We start from the raw sequence: 20,349 nt of genomic DNA, 5'->3' as shown, positions 1-20,349 counted from the left end.
ATTGTTGGGAGAAGGCAAAATACTGTTCAATATTTTCATCTACTTTAATGATCACTGTCATTTCATGTCTCATTTTCCATTAATATTTGAATGAATGAGGCTTATGTGGGTGAATGTTTCTGGAAAGGGAAGTTTACAAAATTTGTGTCTGAAGTTGACAAAGCTCCAAATCTCAGTTTAGCTTTTTTTTTAGATAATTACCATCTATATATTACTAAAACTCTTGTGTCTGTTTGTAATCTTCAATTGGGTGGAACAGGGCATCATATGGCAATAATTTTTGAACCCAGGTACTCCAAAATGTGCTATTGTAAAAAAAAGTATCTAAGATCCAGGACCCATTACTCTTGAGGAACTGAAATATGACAAAATTGTGACTGCCTCAGTGCCACCACACTGCTGCAATAAGTCAAGCTGATATGACCATCATCAACATATCCTCAACTTCTTTCTCATTCCCATCTTTTCCCTGAACCTAATCATCTGGCAGAAAGGGCCACCATGTAAACAGTGATGGGTTGCTTTGGAATTGAGCCCCACATTTGAAATCTCTTAATGGTGTTGGCTATGAGGGAAGGATGAGGTTGCAATTTGAAGGCATTCTTGTAGGGCTGGCTGGTGGGGGCACTGGTGGTGGTCAGGTGAACCTGCTAGCTCCTTGGAGGGAGATGGCCCTCAGGGACATGCCAGAATGGGGAGCAGGGATGCAGTTATCTTCATGTTGGTTTTCCTGCCTCCCCTGCAAAATGACAGACAGTTCTTCAGGTCAGCTAAGGAGAAAGCCCTCACTGGGGCTTTGCTAAGGGTCATGAGTAAAGGGAAAATGGCATTAGCCTATATTATATGTAGAAAGAATAGTCCCTGCCAAATTCCCATAAGTCATTAGCAGCAGGAAGTATGAACTCTTCTTCTTCTTTTTTTAAGTTTTATTGTTTTTAAGACAAACATAAACAAACACAACATAAAAACATCAAACCATCTTCCATATATGTACATACAGTGTGTTGGTTGGTTTACAAATTGTTTTGTGCTTCCACTTCATAGTCTTCAATTACAATTACATTGTGTATGTTCTCATATTGTCAATCAAATATTCCTAAGTACATTAATATCATTGTTAATCAATCATTTGACTATACTATTATTCATTCATGTTTTACAAGATAATTCATATTTTACTAAATTTGTTTTATGACAGTTCATATTATCATCTCAAATCTATCCTATAATCATTTTGTAGATAATATAAAAAATACATATTTATATATTCATTATGTTCTAAAAATCTGCATTTTTCATTACCATGTTTTATTGTCTAACCATTGATAGAATAGATCCCAAATTTTATAAAATTGTTTATCTTCTTGTTCTCTGATTTCAAATGTCAATCTACTCATTTCAGCACATTCCAATCTTTTCTTAATAGCTTTCTCCTGTGTTGGTATTTTATCATTTTTCCAGTTTTTAGCAAATACAATCCTAGCCACTGTTAATATATTTGCAATCAAATATTTCAATTCTTTACTATATATTTCAGGTAAAATTCCCAATAAAAATATCTCTGGTTTCAAGTCTATATGCTTTTTTGTCATTTTTTTCCAACAATGTGTAGATTTTAGTCCAATATTTTTTGGCATCTGCACAAGTCCACCACTTATGGTAATATGAGCCAGGTACCTGATGACATTTCCAACATTTTCCAGATTTGTTCTTGAACATTCTTGTTGGGGGGAAATGCTACCTGTAAAACATCTTATACACATTTTCTTTATACGCTGTTGACATTGTCATTTTATAATTTTGAGACCACAATTTTTGCCATTTCTCTAGATCAATTCCATATCCAAATTCTTCCCCCAAGCAATCATTGTTTCTTTGACTTGTTCTTCTTCTAGTTTAATTTCTAATAAATATCCATACAATTTTTTATCATCTTTTCATCAGTACCTATCAAAATCTTATCTAAATAAGTCAATTTATCATAGAAACCTTCTATTTTAGAATCTTTAACATACCTTGAATGTATTTGTGCATATGAAAACCAATTCATCTTTATACCTTGTTCCTCTAGTTTTTGCATAGATTTAAGTTCACCCTTTTCATTCAATATTTCACCCTATCTAACTGTTTGTTCCTTTTTGTATATTATAGGATAAGAAAATGCTTCAATAGTTGGTAGCCAGACTGGAATTTTCAAATAAAATTGCCTTTTAGTCTTCTCCCAATTTAACCACAGAGACTCCTGTATATAATGTGTTCTAAAATACCCCTGTGTTTTAGTTTCTTTATACCATAAAAAAGCATGCCACCCCAACAACAGATCATGTCCTTCTAATGTCAATAATCTAGCATTTCTTAATGATATCCATTCCTTAACCCACATCAAATTTGTAGCTTGGTAGTACGACTCCCAATTAGGCAAAACAAATTCTCCTCTTATTACAGCATCTTGCAAAAGTTTTAATTTTATTCTCGTTTTCTTACCTTGCCATATATATTTCAACACATTTTTATTTAAATCTTCAAAATAATCTTTTCCAAGCCTAATTGGAATTGTTTGGAACAAATATAAAATTCTGGGTAATATATTCATCTTGATTGTGGATATTCTCCCTATTAATGACAGTTGTAAATTTTCCCATTTCACCAAATCTAGCGCTATCTGCTGCTTAAGTTTAATATAGTTACAAAGTAAAAAAATCATATATGAAGAGTCCAGCAATAATAATAATAATAATTTGACTTCCTGTTTAAAATCACCGCTTAATCACTTCTGTCTGAGATTTTACAGATTCTTTCTTTTCCTTAGGGTGTCCTTTTAAATCTTAAAGTAAAGAAAAAATTCTCACCAAACCGGCACACTCTCTCTTTCTGCTGTCTTCCGTTTCGGAGCTGTCTCAACTTCAGCAGCTTTAATGGCTGCCTCTTTGCCGCTGGCAAAAAAGCTTCTCCTGGATCTACCAGGGACTTTGCGGTATCCCTGGGATTGACAGGATGCACTCTTCACTTTCACCATCTCTTCGGGACGGTTTAGATCCATTTGGACCGTCCAGGAGCAAAGATATCGGCAGCGATCTCAGACCTTTAAGATTGCATGCCGTATCGTCACAACGCCAGCACTGCCCTCCAGGAAGTATGAACTCTTCTGAGGTGATAACAGCACTGTATATCTTGGCCAAGATCCATTATTCCCATGAATTTGAAATTTGATAAACTAATTTTAAATGCTCTGTGCCAGTTCTACAAGGATAATGAATGAGGAAGCCAGCAGGAAGATCTTATGTGTCTTCTCATGCTTTCCAATTGCAATCACCCTCATACTATTATTTTGTATCAATGATCTGCCACTTACCTAAAGACTGATAAATGTAATATAGTAGACACACTTTACATAGATGTGTTTATTTTACAGCTTGCAGTAACATTGGGGCAATTAATTGAGACAGTTGAGGTCTACCAGTCATCTTTTCAGAACATCTTTTGGCTCTTACCTTTTCATATAGTCACTTTGTGGAAATGTGACTGGGAAATATTGGTTTTACATCCAATAACCAGCTGGCAGTGCATTTATTTTTGGTGGGTTCCAAAGAATAATCCTATCGGCAAAAATTATTTTATTAAAACAGAAAAGAGATACATTTTCTGATGAAAAGCTGGCAATCCATGTTAGAAACATTGAGATCATGATGATTGGTGATTCAAAATAATACTAATGCAAGCAATTGCATTGTTTTATTTTTGACCACAGTACAGTTATCTGATAATTCATTTCATATTTTGCTCTTCCTTTTACCTGATGTAGGTAACTTGATACTCCATCCTTTAAGATTATATAGATGAAATTTTGCAGCTCTAGTTTTGCCCAGTCCTCTAATTTAGGTTTTATTCTGCCAAAAAGCTAGAGTAACGTTCTTGATAAATCTACACTCCTGAGAGTTGAACTGGCTGATATTTTTATTACATTCCTGATTTTAAACTAGCAGTTTGTAGTAAATATTTCACATAGCATGTCCTCTGACGTTAGCTGAACATTACATACAGAACTGAACATTAGTTTAAGAGGATCCCAGATAAGGGATTTAGTTCAAATTTAGGAATTTCTACTGACAAACGGTTGTAATATATTAAAACTAGAAATCGACTTAATAGGAAACAACTTATTTTTATTACTTACACACTTACTACCTGAATAGATAAGATGTTAGTTGTGTAAAATGTTTTAACTTTTACCAAAGTGGGTCAAATGCAATGTTTCAAGGTTACAAATTACACAAGTTATTCTGTAGTTTGTTTTGCTGACCTATTCTTCTATGACTCAAATTGTTAGAGTTAGACTCAGGGATTAATTAAAAGAAATTTATCACATACTTCCAGTATGAAAAATTCATGGGTGTTGTCCAAAATTGATATCTAGCACTCCTTCATTTTCCAAGAGAATTTCTTGTTTATGAGGAACAAATGAGAGATCTAGCCAAAGCAGTTGCATCTTGAAATGCTAATGTTTTTAGACCAGTAATCATTAAATAGTAAGAAATAATTCCACTTAATTGAGACATTGAGATACTCTTTTAATTAGCTCAGAGCATGTTTAACCAGTTTTGAATGGTCATAGAAAGAAAAATAAAATATATAACTGAGGAAAAAAGGTAGCTGTTACTGATGTATATATAACTGTTGGTAGAGTGCTTACCTATAGGCTATGTCAGAAAATAAAATACATTAGATATATGTTCTATAGCCTTATTGGACCTTGAACCTCTTTTCAATCTAATTTTTGGAGAAATATTATACCAATGGTAACCCAGAATCATTTGTGGTGGTAAGGTTATAAATATGGTAAATAAATAGGAAATAACTAAAAAAATGATAATGATAATTACTTTAAGAGCCACTGTGGAGCAGTGGTTAGAGTGCAGTAGTACAGCTGCCTGCAATTTGGAAGTTCAAATCTCACCAGGCTCAAGGTTGACTCAGCTTTCCATCCTTCTGAGGTGGGTAAAAGGAGGACCCAAATTATTGGGAGCAATATGTTGACTCTGTAAACCGCTTAGAGAGGCCTATAAAGCACTTTAAAGCAGTATATAAGTCTAAGTGCTATTTCTATTGTTACTGGATATCTGTGGGTGGTATTGTATTCCTCAATCTTGACTCCTCTACCAGGTATTTGGGTGTTTGATGGTTTTCTGCAGTGTTTCATCTATTCCTAGCACTGTATTTTTCTAGACAGATAGCTTTAATGTGGGATTCCTGGGATCTATTGGAGTCACTCTCCCAAGATTGGGAGCCATTCTCCACTGATTAAAGGGTCATAGCCCCAAGTGCTCCTATTACCACTGGGACCACTTTGGCTTTTATTTTCCACACCCTCTGCCATTTGTCCTTCAGGTCCTATTACTTCTCCAGGTTCTCATGCTCCTTCTTTCTGATGTTACTGCTACTTGGCATTATTACTTCTATGGTAATTGGAGGTTCTTGTCTACTACCACAATGTCTGATTAGTTAGCCAATACCTGCCTGTCTATCTGGAAGTCCCATAGGAATTTGTTATTCTTCCACATTCTTTAGAATCTCCCGTCTGGAATCTCCCATCAGAAGATATAGCCCATACACAGTGCGGATACTCTTGTACACAGTGCCAACTACTTGGTTTTGTCATTCAGTGTATGCTGCTTCTGCTTGCATCTTACACCTTGCCATTGTGTGTTTAACTATCTCTTCTCCACTGTACTTCACCAGTGAGCTTCACTAACTGGTCTCAAGGGTTGATGGTAGCTTTATCCATGATTTTATGTCTCATACTGCTCTGTTGGGGGGGGCGGGGGTCAGGGGAGTGACATTCCAGCTTCAGGGATTGGTGCATATTCAGTTATTTGTCTTGCTTTTTTAAGTCTGGGATGTAATGTGTAGCTGATCTATGTTAATTTGTGAAAACAAGTTTCCTGTAGTCAATGTGTGTACGTAGGTCTTCTGCTAATCCCTAGCTCCCTCATATGTTTTATATATCCCCTCTCAATAGATTTATTCTTGTAGTAACATTCCAATAATTCCAGATTCTCTTGTCTTCTCCATGTATAGTTTGTTCCTTTAGTCCACTTATAGTCTTAGTTCCCCAGTAACTGGCATGGACCTTGCTAATCCAAATGGATGTTAGGAGGTGGTATTGTAGGTACCACTCTGCTGGTATTGTAGGTATCACTCAGGATTTGAACTCTAGTCTCTCATGTCAAAGGGTAGCACTCTAATCACTACACTATCAATCTGATATATATGTACACATATACATTTGGAGGAGGCTTTGAGTCAGTCTTGACTCCCAACAACTGCCTAGACAAGCTCCTGCACTTTTATTGGCAAAATTTTGAAAGGGATTTGCCACTAATGAAGGCAAAGATATGTGTCCCGGGACAATGTTGCAAGATCCAATTTGGGTCAGTTACAGGGACCAGAAATTTATTTTTTGGAGCTTTTGGACTTATGCTGGAGCCCATCTTCAGGAAACTTCTCTCTACTGGAATATGTGCTTTGGGTGCTTCTATGAGTTGTATTTATGTGGTGCCTTCCTATTGGTTGATTGTTGTATTGATGGCTGGTGATTGGCTGTTGTTTCCTTGTGCTGCCAAGCCAAAGGAAACTGCTAGACAATTACCATTTTTTAGATGTGCTTGTCAACAGGCAGGAAGATGGAAGCCAAGAAATCATGGTTTATCGTAAGGGCACCACCACTCCCCACATTGTAAGGGTCCAAAATGTTAAGTCTTTCATTCCTTCCTAGTAAACCAGATAGGAAACACAATTAGATGAGTTACTTCTACTTCATTGTAAGGTTAGTTAACATAATCTTGCACGTCTAAAGGTAAACTTTCCACTGTTACTATTAACTGCCTGATCAATTAGGGTAGTCTCTCTGAGTTTCTTTCTCTGACAGTGAAACCAATGGGGGCTCCTGCCTCTATTGTTTGTTTCCTAAGCAGCATCTCTTCTCCTTGTCCCCCAAGGTCACCCACACATTTCGTTAGAAAGGCTATTCTGCATCATATAACTGCCTTCTCAAAGAAATAGAATTCTTTAAGAATTTCTTTTTAAAAAATCCCTAGATTTTCCATTATTGTTTATGATTGCAGGCCAGCTTTAAACTAAGCTGAAAAGTCCTTGCCCATCACTATTTTTAATATGGTTTTAAGATATCCAGAAGTAATTTTGCCAGACTGCCAAGATCTTCCAGTGATAAACATCATGTTGAGATCAATGAACAAAGCGAGTGCACATGCAGTGCCAAATCTATAAAAGATGTACTTTTATTCCTTCACTTTCTCTATCTTTCTGAACAATGAGTGTGATTTATCTTGCTTTTTTCCCCCTCCCGTAGAGCACAGGATGATGGTCCAATCTGTATTTCAATGGCGCCATGGTGAATACAGTTAATTTCATTTCTAAATGAGCATTTCAATAAACCGAGATAAGCTGCTGAATGAAAGTAACAAAAGAACAATAAAAGCAGCCTGAATACGCCTGCAATAGGAAATAAATTTGAGCAGAAAAGGAGAAAAGATGTAGTATATGTATTGAACGTAGACCAAAAACACAATTCTGTACATAAACTTATGAGTGTATGTTGAAGTGCTGTCCCATTGAAAATAACAGGATTTAGGGTGAAAAATGGAAGGCAGTAAGGGAAAAGGGAGGAAGATAAATTGAATGTGGTAAGCTTGTAGCCGCTCGTTTTGCTGATGGGTATAAGCACCTTTGTGAAACCAGTAGTTTAGCAAAAACAGACTATTCACAGTTTGGATGTTCTTCAAACAACACATCTTGTCTATAAAAGGGGGACTTGTTTAACAGCTCCGGTGGCCTAGAGGTGGAATTTTCACCTCACAATCAGGAGGCTGTGAGTTCGATCCTAGGTATAGTCTAATATTTGGAATAGACTCTCCTGCTTGAGCAGGGGGTTGGACTAGATGACCTTCAAGGTCCCTTCCAACTCTGTTATCATATGAAACTCTTTCAGCAAAATATATGAAACCAACCATATATTCTGAATGCAGATAAGTAAGTTGGTATCAGTGAAGAAAGTCAGTAAAAAGATACTGTAAGTCAATGACCAAAGGTGGATATGAATCAGAAATCCAGAAAAGAAAGATGGCCATCAAACAAGGTGGAACCCATCATGCCAGCATATAGAGCATATTTATAGTCACTGTTTCATATTCAAACGAAGGATTTATTTATTTTTATTTGTATCCCACCTTTATTATTTTTACAAATAACTCAAGATGGTGAACATATCTAATGCTCCTTCCTCCTCCTATTTTCCCCACAACTACAACCCTGTGAAATGAGCTAAGAGAGAGAGAATGACTGGCTCAATGAAACCCATCTGGCTTTCATGGCCAAGACAGAACTAGAACTCGCAGTCTCTTGCTGTCTAGTCTTCTCCTTCTCCTTCCCCTCCTTGTCTGTCTTCCCCTTTTCCTTCTCCTTTTCCTTGCGTTTCTTCTCCTTTTCCTCCTCCTCCTTGCCTGTCCTCCTCCTCCTCCTCCTCCTCCTCCTCCTCCTCCTCCTCCTCCTCCTCCTCCTCCTCCTCCTCCTCCTCCTCCTCCTCCTCGCTTGTCTTTCCCTGCTCCTCCTCCTCTTCCTCCTCCTTCTCCTTCTCTAGAATGAAGATATAGAATGATTCAATTCCACCAAAGACAAGACTAGCAATTGCACAATTGTAGAGTCAGAGGAGCAGTGAAGTTCAGATCAGTTGAATAGCACAAACATTCTGAGCCATTATGGAGTCTTCTTTACTGAAAACATTCAAGGGATGATTAAATGTCTATTGTAAAAGGTTCAGCAACAGAAAATGCACCAGTTACATAGTACTGGGTAATGCTCTGATTGAACTTCAAAGAAATCATTTGGATGAACAATCGGAAGGAATACATTCTCTAACATGAAAAATACGAAGATGGGGTAACTTTTGATTCTGGTAAATAGACAGTTAAAGGGTCGACTATCATAGAGGTTTAGAAATATTTGTCAATTGTTAAGAAGCCAAATAGGAATATTCTCTCCTGATCCTGTATAGCATGAGAATATGTTTTCAATCAATGTATTTATCATCTCTCTGATGAGTTGACACTCCTGGATTTGTTCAAAGAAATAGCTGTGGAAGTAAAATGAAAAATAAAAGAAACATGCAAATGTTGATATCCTAAAATAGAATATTATAGTTATCAACCTACATTTGAAACATTGAAGAAAAATAGAAATATCAAGAGTTGTTAATCAGGGTAGTGGAAAGCAGTCTTTATGTACAGAGGTAGGGAGGTTTAAAGATCCCCACTAGATGCTGAAAGAATAAATGAGATGTGCCCACAAATTTTGTCCTCCCTGGTTCTGCTGATATATGTGGGACTCAAACCTTCACCTTTGTTTAGAATTCAAATAGCTAAAGAATAGCTCTCTGTACATTCACTCATGTACCTATGTAGACCTCACACATAGAGGGAAGGGAAAAAAACCCAACTTAATGTGCCTAATCCTGCAGGCTTCAGAGTGGGTGGTCATTTATATCATGGGTCGCCAGCCTTTTGGACCTCAGGGACCACCAAACACATAATTTTAAATCCCAAGGACCAGAGACCCTGGGAAATCCCCAAAAAAGTCTGCAGGAAAATCCCCCATCCTGTTTTCCTACTGATCGATCATTCTTTATTTGGGAAGGCAGGATACCAGCTCCTTTCTCGGGGGAGAGACTTTTGGTTTCATGCAAGGAAAGCAGCAGAAGTCACAGAAGTATTTTTTTCTCTCCCCCAAACTCTGCCAGAAATGAGTCTTTGTGAGACTTGTCATGCCAGTACAGCCTCTTGGAGCAGGATACCTTTAAGGGTCCCAAAAACTAATTTCTGGCAGAGTTTGGGGGAAAGAAAAAAAGAAAGACTTTTGCTGCTTTCCTTACATGCAGCCAAAAGCAGAAGAAGGAAGCGGAAAGAAGCAGCCTGGTGGCCAGGCGAAGCGCGTGGGGTGAATGGGGCAAGTTCCCCCCTCTGCTCTTTCCCCCCACTTCTCACTAACTCGTGTTGTTCACAATGCAAGCAATGCAAACCTTGTATTCCCATGGGCCATGTGGGTATTACAGCTTTGTGTTCCCGCAGCCTAGATTAATTGCTTTGGGGGTGCTTTGGGGGGTGACATTTCTCTGTGGACCACCAAAAATTTCTCACAGACCACCAGTGGTCCCCAGGCCACTGGTTGGCAACCACTGATCTATATCAGCAACAGAAGTGAGAATAGCCCACAGGATTTCTCATCCCTTTGTACAGCCATTCAACATATTACACAGTTGTTTGAACCCTGACTCCTAAAATAAGATGATTTATTGGGGACCTTCCAACTAGCTCATGCTATGAAAAAGCATTCAATGGGTTGAGAATTTCAATCTCAGGTTTATGTCAGTTGCCTCTCAATTTATAGCTTCTCTGCAAAGGGTTGGTTTGAAAATATGTATACATCATCAAGCAGGCTGAATAAACTTGGAATGTTTCCAGTTTATTGGCCAAATCTCTGTCTCTCCCTCTTCTACTCTGAACGTGTATGTGTGTGTATTATTTAAACATTAGACTGGAGATGGTTCTGATTTATTATGCAATTATACATGCAGGAAAAGTATGACAGACTTGCTAACAAAATTCTTCTGGCAACTGTGCCAATATTATTTACTGCACATGTGTACTCGAAACTGGATATTAAGTTGTGATATCTTTGGCTTCATAATGATATTTAATAATGAAACATCCAAAGCAAATGGCCCATATTATGAATGAATTGCTTGCTAAATTTCATTTTCTGCATAAAAGTGGTTTCCTGACTAAAGAGCATTTTCTGAAAACACACAAATAAGGATGACACATCAATGTTGTTTGTGAACTGCCTAACAATGTGATCTTGGATTTGAACCCTAAATGCCAGGATGTTGCCTAGAGTACATCCTTTTGATTGTAGAATAAACCTTTTGACAATGGTGGCAGTGGGGGTTATGTGGGAAATAAATGTTTATATGCTGATGGGCACTTAATGAGGCATGAAAAGTACTGCGGCAAAGTGGGAGTCAGCTGCTTCCAGCTGCTTTCCACATGTGGCTTTAAATGTTGTTTGCAGGGATTTGATGGCTTCAAATGTCAGGAATGTCAGGGACCCCACAATGGGAATGGTGCCAGATTTAAGGCCTGTGTGTCTATAAGAACATCAGAAAATCTAGGCTGAATCACATTTAAGTCCCAGCTAATTCAATGTCCAGTTTCCATTGGTAGTCAGCTGGATGCTTCTGAGGTAAAACTCAACAGCAAGTCTTGAAGTCAGTGATTCTCTACCATTTATCTGGTGAAGGTGTGATAAATTGCCTTTGAACACATATGGTCATTTAACTAACAAATCTGCTATTCACAGTTTTGGTTAATCCTCTAAAAGTGACAGGAGACATCTGGTTCCACTGGTGTTCAACATGAAGTGGGTTTAAAAAAACAACCACCAGTAACTCAGTTTGCTGGGTCTATGATATGAGCGTGCAATAAACAAGTAGATGTTTATTTGACAAGTGCATTGCTTTGTGAGTTCCAGAGGGAGAAAAGAATTGAAAATGGACATATCTTTTTCATTCTGCTTTCCGCATAACTGTTGCTTGCTATCCTTCACTTTATCCTTCACTTTTCTAATGTATCCTTCATCCTTACAGGGAAGTGTTTTTGCAGCGAGAACACCCCTATTTTTGTCAGTTGAAATCTTTTGCTGGATCAGGTACTTTATATTTTCAACCCTTCTGTCTATTCTTCATAAATTCTGGATTTAAACATATGGCTACATTCGACTATATTCCTAGTTATCTATATTGTATCACAATGCAATAATCACCCAAAGATAAACATATACAATACCTTATTACATAGAGGCTTCAGAACTTGGATGATTCTACTTGTTCAAGTTTTATTTCTCTTAAGTGATAGTCTTGTTGGAGAAACCCTTTCAACCATTATTTTGGCTTCTGTTTTTCAGATATTAAGGAAAACAATCTCTCATTTGTCACTCTGGACAATTTAGCCTGGCTTGCATTCATCATTCTTTCATTGTCTTTGTTGTCTTCCTCTTCTGACTCTGAGCTGTATATATCCTTTCTCCTTATGATCTGACTCAGGACCACACATTAAAAATGCTTGCTGTGCTTGCTTGCAATGGCTGGCATTCTTTTTTCCCCTATTGTTACTTACCTCTGGTAAAAATAGTTTTTGTAATGCTTGTTACCACATGCTTTAAAAAGTGAGATGAGAATAAGAACCTTTAGAAAGAAAATATTAGAAATAGTGTAGGCACACACAGACGCAGGCACACCTCAGTTTCCCTTTCTTGCATGCATTCCTGAATGCACATACACACACATCTGTGTTTTATCCACAATGGCTCATCAGTATTGAGACTGGTTCTGAAGAAATTTCAAAAATGTTGAATGTTAATTTCTGGACAGCACAAAAGTGATTTCATTAGAGTTTGACTGGTAATCTCCTTCCACTCCTCCCCTCTTGACTGGTATGTGATAAATACCCAATAAAGGATATAGAATTACCAACTAAATATAAGTCAGCATTATTTCATTGTACCTATGACTATCATTAAGTGTTGTACCTTATGATTCTTGACATATGTATCTTTTCTTTTATGTATACTAAGAGCATTTGCACCAAGACAAATTCCTTGTATGTCCAATCACACTTGGCCAATAAATAATTCTATTCTATTCTATTCTATTCTATTCTATTCTATTCTATTCTATTCTATTCTATTCTAATTCTTTCTGCCTCTTTTTTCAGAACTATGTGTAGCTTCCACAACAGGTTTTGAACACTGTTGAGACATTGTAGTAATTTATGCTCTTTTAAAATTGACCATGAATTAAAATGAAAGTTGCCTGTTCAAGACTTCAATTTATCAATTATTCAGTACTGAAGCAAAGATCCTATATAAATGTCATTCACTAAAATATTCTGTTTCAATGTCAACTGAAAATTTCTTCATGGTAACTTTGGTTAACTTTCTCATCTCTCAAGTGGAAGATTTATTAAGTATTTTCTCCTCTTCTACTTTTGGTTTCCTTATTTGGAAGAAAAATATTGCTGTTACTTCACTCAAAGATAATCTTTTCTTTCCTGGGCTGAAGGAGCAGAAAGAATAAGGAGGTCCTGTAGCACAGAAATATAATGCAAGCCATTCAGTTTCAGCAGTGAGAAATATGATCCTCAACTATTATTCTAAACAAAAGGTTTTACTAAGGTGACAAAGCCATGTCAACAGGACATGATAAGCTTGAACCCTGAAATCACTGTTGATTCCACATTAGTCTTTTCTCCCCCTATTCTAATTCAACATCAAAAGAATATAGCATTTCCACACACACAAGAATGTTATCCTAGATATTACTACATTTACTTCTATGGCTGTTGCTTTTTTGACAATATCTACAACATAAATTTATGTTAAAGGCAGACTGGAAATCATAAAATAATCCATCAAAGGCTCTTGCAAAAACTTTCATCCATCCATCCACGCGTCTGGCCTATGTTTCAACAATGAAAAGCCTCTACTGAGCTGTAATGGAGACATCTCTTTCAACTGATGTACTTAACTATGTGGAAAGTTCCTAAGAAATGTATTTGTGATGCACAATTCCCCTGTTGAAAGACAAAGAGAAGCCAATTCGGAGGCAGCCTTTATTTATTTATCAAATTTATATGACTGCTCATCTCACATGACTAACTAACTATAACTATAACACATAACTAACAGTTAAAGCATTTTACAAAACCAACAAAAAATAGTCAACATAATTAAAACAAGAACAAGACCACATCAGGATATTACATGTCAGCATGCAGATTTCCAATTGCCATGGATTTCCCAGGCCTGTTGAAAAAAAGCAGACTTTCTGAAGGTCACAAGAGTAGAGACCAACCTCACCTCAGAGGGAATGCTCTTCCAAAGAAAGGTGCAATGGCAGAAAAGGCTCATATCTTATATTTACAGGTGTCATTTCCTCCCCTTAATTTATTACACTGTTGAAGATATGCCCAGTCATGTCCAATTCAAGAGGGTAGTGCTCATCTCTGTTTCATAGCTGAGGGAGCTAGCATTGTTTGCATTGTCATGTGGCCAGCATGACTATATGCTGAGGCCTCCAGAATGCTGTTACCTTTCCACTGAAGTGGTACCTATTCATCTATTTGCATTTGCACACTTTTGAACTGCTTGGTGGTTGGCAGGAGCTGGGTCAAGAAAGGAAGCTCACCCTGTCATGTAGTGGTTGGGTCTCCAACTGCCAACCTTCCGGTTGACAAGCCCAGCATCCTAACCACTAGGGCACTGCACCCTGTTACACTGTTACTCAGCCCTAGTTGTTCTCCTCAGCTATTATTAAAATTCTCATTTGCTCAGTAACTTTGTGAGTACCAAAAGTCCATACAATATAAAATTATGTTAATTAAAGGGAGAAGAAGATAACTTAATGTTTAAGATTAAATGAGCTGAAGTGAAATGAAGATTCCAGGTTCAACAGAATTTATAGGCACATTAGATTCTAGTATATGTAGTATATGTATCAGTGGTGGGATTAAAAAAAAATTACTACTGGTTCTGTGAGCATGGCTTGGTGAGCGTGGCTTGGTGGGCATAACAGGGTAAGGATATTGTAAAATCTCCATTCCCACCCCACTCCAGGGGAAGGATACTGTAAAATCCACATTCTCTCCCCACCCCACTAGCCTGCTTTCCAGCTCCATTCTCCTGTGCAAGGCAATAAAAGAAGACCCAGCTGATCAGCTGAGAGTTGGGAGGCAGAGAATAAATGGGAGTGGGGCCAGTCAGAGGTGGCATTCCAAACTACTCAAAATTTCCACTACCGGTTCTCCAGAACTGGTCAGAACCTGCTGAATACCACCTCTGGTATGTACGTGTTAAGGAGTCTGTATGTTATGTGCTCTCTCAAACCTGTAAAGCCCAATAATTATTAGTCTTCCATGTTTAAAAAAAACCCCACTTTTATTGGCACTTAGCAATTACAGCTATATATTTAATCCCTCAAATTGAACTGATCAGTTTAGAGCAACTCACCTGAGAGATTCAACATATCCCCGCAATTTTGCTTTCTGAAGATATTTCATGATGGCCACTGATCAGTGGACTTGTGCTTACAAGCTCTCTGAATCTCAAGCAACATTAAGACAGATTGCAACTGAGAAGAACAGCAGTAGGGAATTACACCCAGTAGATATTGGAACCTGTTTGCAATTATACATTCACAAGGAGAACAGAGAGTGAAAAAGTGGAAAGGGCAGCCGAGATATGGCAGGATTAATTTCAAATGCCATCCTCCTTGTTCCTAATGGCAAAGACATCCATTTTATTTGAGAGTGAAAGGTAGAAAAATGATGAATCATTTATTTGAATGAAGACTGGTGTGCCCTGCAAAGACTCGGTTTTCCCACTAATGATCTCAGAAATATTAATTTTATATAACACTGAAGCAGTGGCAGTAATATTACTCAGTATAATCACAAGAAGCTTTCCAGGAATGGTCTGTGTTACATATTGATTAGTGGGTTGGAAAAGAATGTAATTTAGGATTTCAAGTGTCTTATGAAGTTTGCAAAGCGGCACATTCCTCTTTTCTTAGGCAACCTAGCTGCACCTGCTAAAAATGGTACGTGGACTTGGAAGAACTTATGGGAATGGCATGAAAAATGGTAATGAGACCTATACGTGGAGGGAGAAAAGGAAAAAATTAATCCCCTCCCTTTTTTTCTAGGATTGTGTGAGTCAGCCAAGATCTAATTCAAATTCAAGGTTCAATTAAAACTGATTTGATATTCAGTTTTGATAAAAGATGCTACCATAGGCAATGATGGGAAAAAGCATCAAAATACCTGCAGCTGTTTCATTTGGGGGGGGGCAAATGGAATAAAAATAGCAGGGATGATAGTCTTTTATTAAACACTGCAACATTTCAGCTGGATACTTTCAAAGGCTTTAATGTATATTGCAGTTTCAAATACGAGTGTGAGTTTTTCTCAGAGTGGGAATTTGACATGAGCAATGATTACAGAAACACTTTCTATAACTATCAAAGAGAGAAGATATATTTAAATGAAATATAAAGCCTAGGGAGACAAAGCCAAGCACATAGCTATCTATATCCTATCAGCAGGTGAGTCACATATGCTGTGAATAGGGAGAAAAGGCAGAAAAAATTAGTAAAATTGTCATCAAAGAATGGGCTGGGTTATAGGCAACAAAGGGTCACAGAATAAAGCCTTGACCGTCTATCTACACCCTACTGCCCCCTTGTGGTCAGTAGGTCATGAGTTGATGAATATTTGGACCTCCAACCATTAATCCCTCCTCATTAATCCCCCAACCATTAATCCCTCCTCTTTAAGGCAGAGCTAGCAGGCTTTAATTGTCCAGCAGAAAGTCTATAGAGAACTTCTGCTGAAATGTAGAAAATTTACCTTGTTACTAAATACATCAACATCTATCTTTATTACAATGTTCTATTATTTATTTATAGTATTATATTATTTTATATTATTTTATTATATAATTTATCATATATTATACAATTTATTATATGATATAATTTATGATATGATATGATATGATATGATATGATATGATGATATATTATATTATATAAAATTATATGATATTATATAAAATTATATGATATTATTTATAATGTTATATTATTTATAGTATTATTTATTACAATGATCACTACAATGACCTAATACATATCAATTTTACAGAAGATAATGTTGAAAAAGCACTACGAAGTCTAAAACCATCTCTATCTACTGCACCAGATGGAATATGTGCCTACTTCTTAAAAAAGCTATCCACTGCCATAGCCGAAGCATAATCTAAGCATAATCTTTGGAAAATCTTTCGGGACCAGCTCCTTGCCAAAACTATGGTCACAAGCCATGACCATCCCCATCTTCAAAAAGGGAGACCCCAGTCTAGTTGAAAATTACAGACCAATCTCTTTATGTTGCATCACCTGTAAAGTCATGGAATTATTAACCAAAGCATTAACCTCCACTTAGAGACAAACAATCTACTCTCTAATAAACACTTTGGTTTCAGAAAAAAACTATCCTGTAATATGCAACTCTTACATTGCAAAAACATATGGACTACACAACTCAATCACGGCAAAGCAATAGACGCAATTCACATAGACTTCTGTAAAGCCTTTGATTCAGTGGTACATGACAAACTACTCCTAAGACTAAAATTTTATGGTATCTCTGGATAACTGCATAACTGATTAGAAGCATTCCAGTCAAACAGACAACAAATGGTCAAAATTGGGAATGTCTTATCAAATTATGTACCTAACAGATAGATTAACAGATAATCAGAGTTGGAAGGGACCTTGTAGGTCATCTAGTCCAACCCCCCCCCACCCAAGCGGGAGACCCTACACCATTTCTGACAAATGGCAGTCCAATCTCTTCTTGAAAGTCTCAAGTGATGGTGCTCCCACAACTTCTGAGGGCAAGCTGTTCCATTGGTTGATTGTTCTCACTGTCAGAAAGTTTCTCCTTATTTTCAGGTTAATCTCTCCTTGTTCAGTTTCCATCCATTATTCCTTGTCTGGCCTATGGGCACTTAAGAAAATAGCTTGACCCCTTCCTCCCTGTGGCAGCCCCTCAAATATTGGAAGACCGCTATCATGTCCTCCCTGGTCCTTCTCTTTACTAGACTAGCCATGCCCAGTTCCTGCAACCGTTCGTTTTATGTTTTAGCCTCCAGTCCCCTAATCATCCTAGTTGCTCTTCTCTGTACTTTTTCTAGAGTCTCAACATCTTTTTTATAATGTGGTGACCAAAACTGGATGCAGTATTCTAGGTGTGGTCTTACTAAGGCTTTATAGAGTGGCATTAGTATTTCCCTTGATCTTGATTGTATCCCTCTGTTAATACAATTTAGGATTGCATTAGGTTTTTTGGCTGCTGCTTCACACTGCTGGCTCATATTTAGCTGGTTGTCCACTAAGACTCCAAGATCCCTCTCACAGTTACTGCTATTGAGCCTGGTTTCACCCAGTCTATATGTGTACTTTTGGTTTTTCCTGCCTCAGTGTAGGACTTTACTTTTCTCTACATTGAATTTCATTTTGTTAGATATGGCCCAGTGTTCTAGTCTGTCAAGATCCATCTGGATCTTGAGCCTATCTTCTTGGGTGTTAGCTATTCCTGCCAGCTTAGTATCATCTGCAAATTTGGTAAGTTCCCCTTCTATTCCTTCATCTAAGTCATTAATGAAGATATTGAAGAGTACTGGGCCTAAGACGGAACCTTCTGGCATCCCACTGCTTACTTCCCTCCATGAAGACTTAGACCCATTAAGGACTACTTGTTGAGTACGGTTTGCCAGCCAGTTGCGAGTGGTGGTGCTATCTATTCCATTTTTTCTAGCTTACTAAGAAGTAGGTTGTGGTCTACTTTGTCAAATGCCTTGCTGAAATCTAAATATATTATGTCCACAGTATTTTTCTGGTCTACTAATTTAGTCCCTGTGTTGAAGAATGAAGTAAGATTGGTTTGGCATGATCTGTTTTTAACAAACCTGTGCTGACCGCTTGTTATTATGTTACTTGTTTCTAGATGTTGGCAGATCTGTTTTTTTATTATCTTTTCCAGTATCTTCCTGGGTATTGATGTTAGGCTGATTGGTCTATAGTTTCCTGGGTCTGTTTTTTTTCCTTTTTGAAAATGGGAACCACATCAGCTCTTTTCCAGTCCTCTGGTAGTTCCCTGGTGCTCCAGGATTTTTGAAAGATATGGTGCAATGGTTCTGAGATGACCTCTGCCAGCTCCTGTCAACAGTGGAGTCCCCCAAGGCAGTTTTCTAGGACCAGCTCTCTTCATACTCTACATAAATGACTTCGGAGATCTTATTAAGAGCAACTGCGTTCTCTTTGCTGATGATGTAACACCACAGACAATACTGCTACCCTTCAAAAAGACCTTGACTATGTATAAGAATGGTCAAACAAATGGCAACTTCAAATCTCAACAAATAAATGCTCTGTCTTACATATTGGCAAAAAAACAACAACAGAAAATAAAATACAAGCTGAGTAATCAATACCTTGTTGATGATCCAAACTCTGTCAAGGACCTTGGAGTATTCATATCTAATGATCTAAGTGCTAGAGCCCACTGTAACTACATAGCCAAAAAGCATTAAGAGTTGTTAACCTAATCCTATGTAGCTTTTTCTCTGGTAATATCACACTAATAACTAGGGCATACAAAACATTTGCTAGACCAATACTCGAATACAGCTCATCAGTCTGGAACCCACATTACGTATCTGATATTAACACAGTTGAGAAAGTCCAGAAATATTTCACAAGAAGAGTTCTCCACTCCTCTACTCATTGCAGAATACCTTATGCCACCAGACTCGAAATTCTAGACTTAGAAAACCTAGAACTATGCCGTCTTCGGTCCGATCTAAGTATAGTATATAAAATCATACATTGCAATGACTTACCTGTCAATGAATACTTCAGCTTCAACCATAACAACACAAGAGCACACAATAGATACAAGCTCAAGGTTAACCACACCAAACTTGATTGCAGGAAATACGACTTCAGCAACAGAGTGGTCAATGTCTGGAATACTCGTTATCGTTGACTATATATTATGAGAAGTATATATTATTCCAATGGTGAATATGCACAATTGTATATGTACATATGCTATAATGTGGTATAAACAAATTATATTGTATTATATAAAATAACTTAACAGCAAACTCATTATCTAGTCGTTGATAAATAAGCCTGTCTAATTTTTCTTTCTCTTTTCAGATGAATCTTCCTAAAAGTATTTTAGCAAAAGAGTGAGAGACACAGAGCTAGTCTCCTAGATACTCTGAGAAGCACATTTATGGAGGTGATAAAGCTCCTGGGTCAGTTAATAAGGTACTATCAATGAATTATTATGCCTCCTCACAATTGAACCAATCCATAAAATTAACTTAAGAGTAGAATGTCAGCCAATTATTCAAAACTGTTGATGCCAATCTCTCATTTATAGCAATCCACCAAATACCTATCTTAACTTCCCATGCCATCAATCAATCAATCTCTAAACCAGGGGGGGTCAAACTGGCAGCTTGTGGGCCAGATGTGTCACAAGCAGGCCACATCTACACCAGCTCTGTGAAGGGGAAAAAAAATCACAAAACATCATGTGATAGCAACGTAACACTGAGTTTAACACCCATGCTCTAAACCCTACCTGAATT

This window comes from Pseudonaja textilis, chromosome 1 (assembly GCF_049901715.1).
Source record: "Pseudonaja textilis isolate UNSWEBS1 chromosome 1, rPseTex1.2, whole genome shotgun sequence".
Classification (NCBI taxonomy): Eukaryota; Metazoa; Chordata; class Lepidosauria; order Squamata; family Elapidae; genus Pseudonaja; species Pseudonaja textilis.
The sequence above is the reverse complement of the archived record's forward strand: the minus strand, read 5'-3'. Positions refer to the sequence as shown.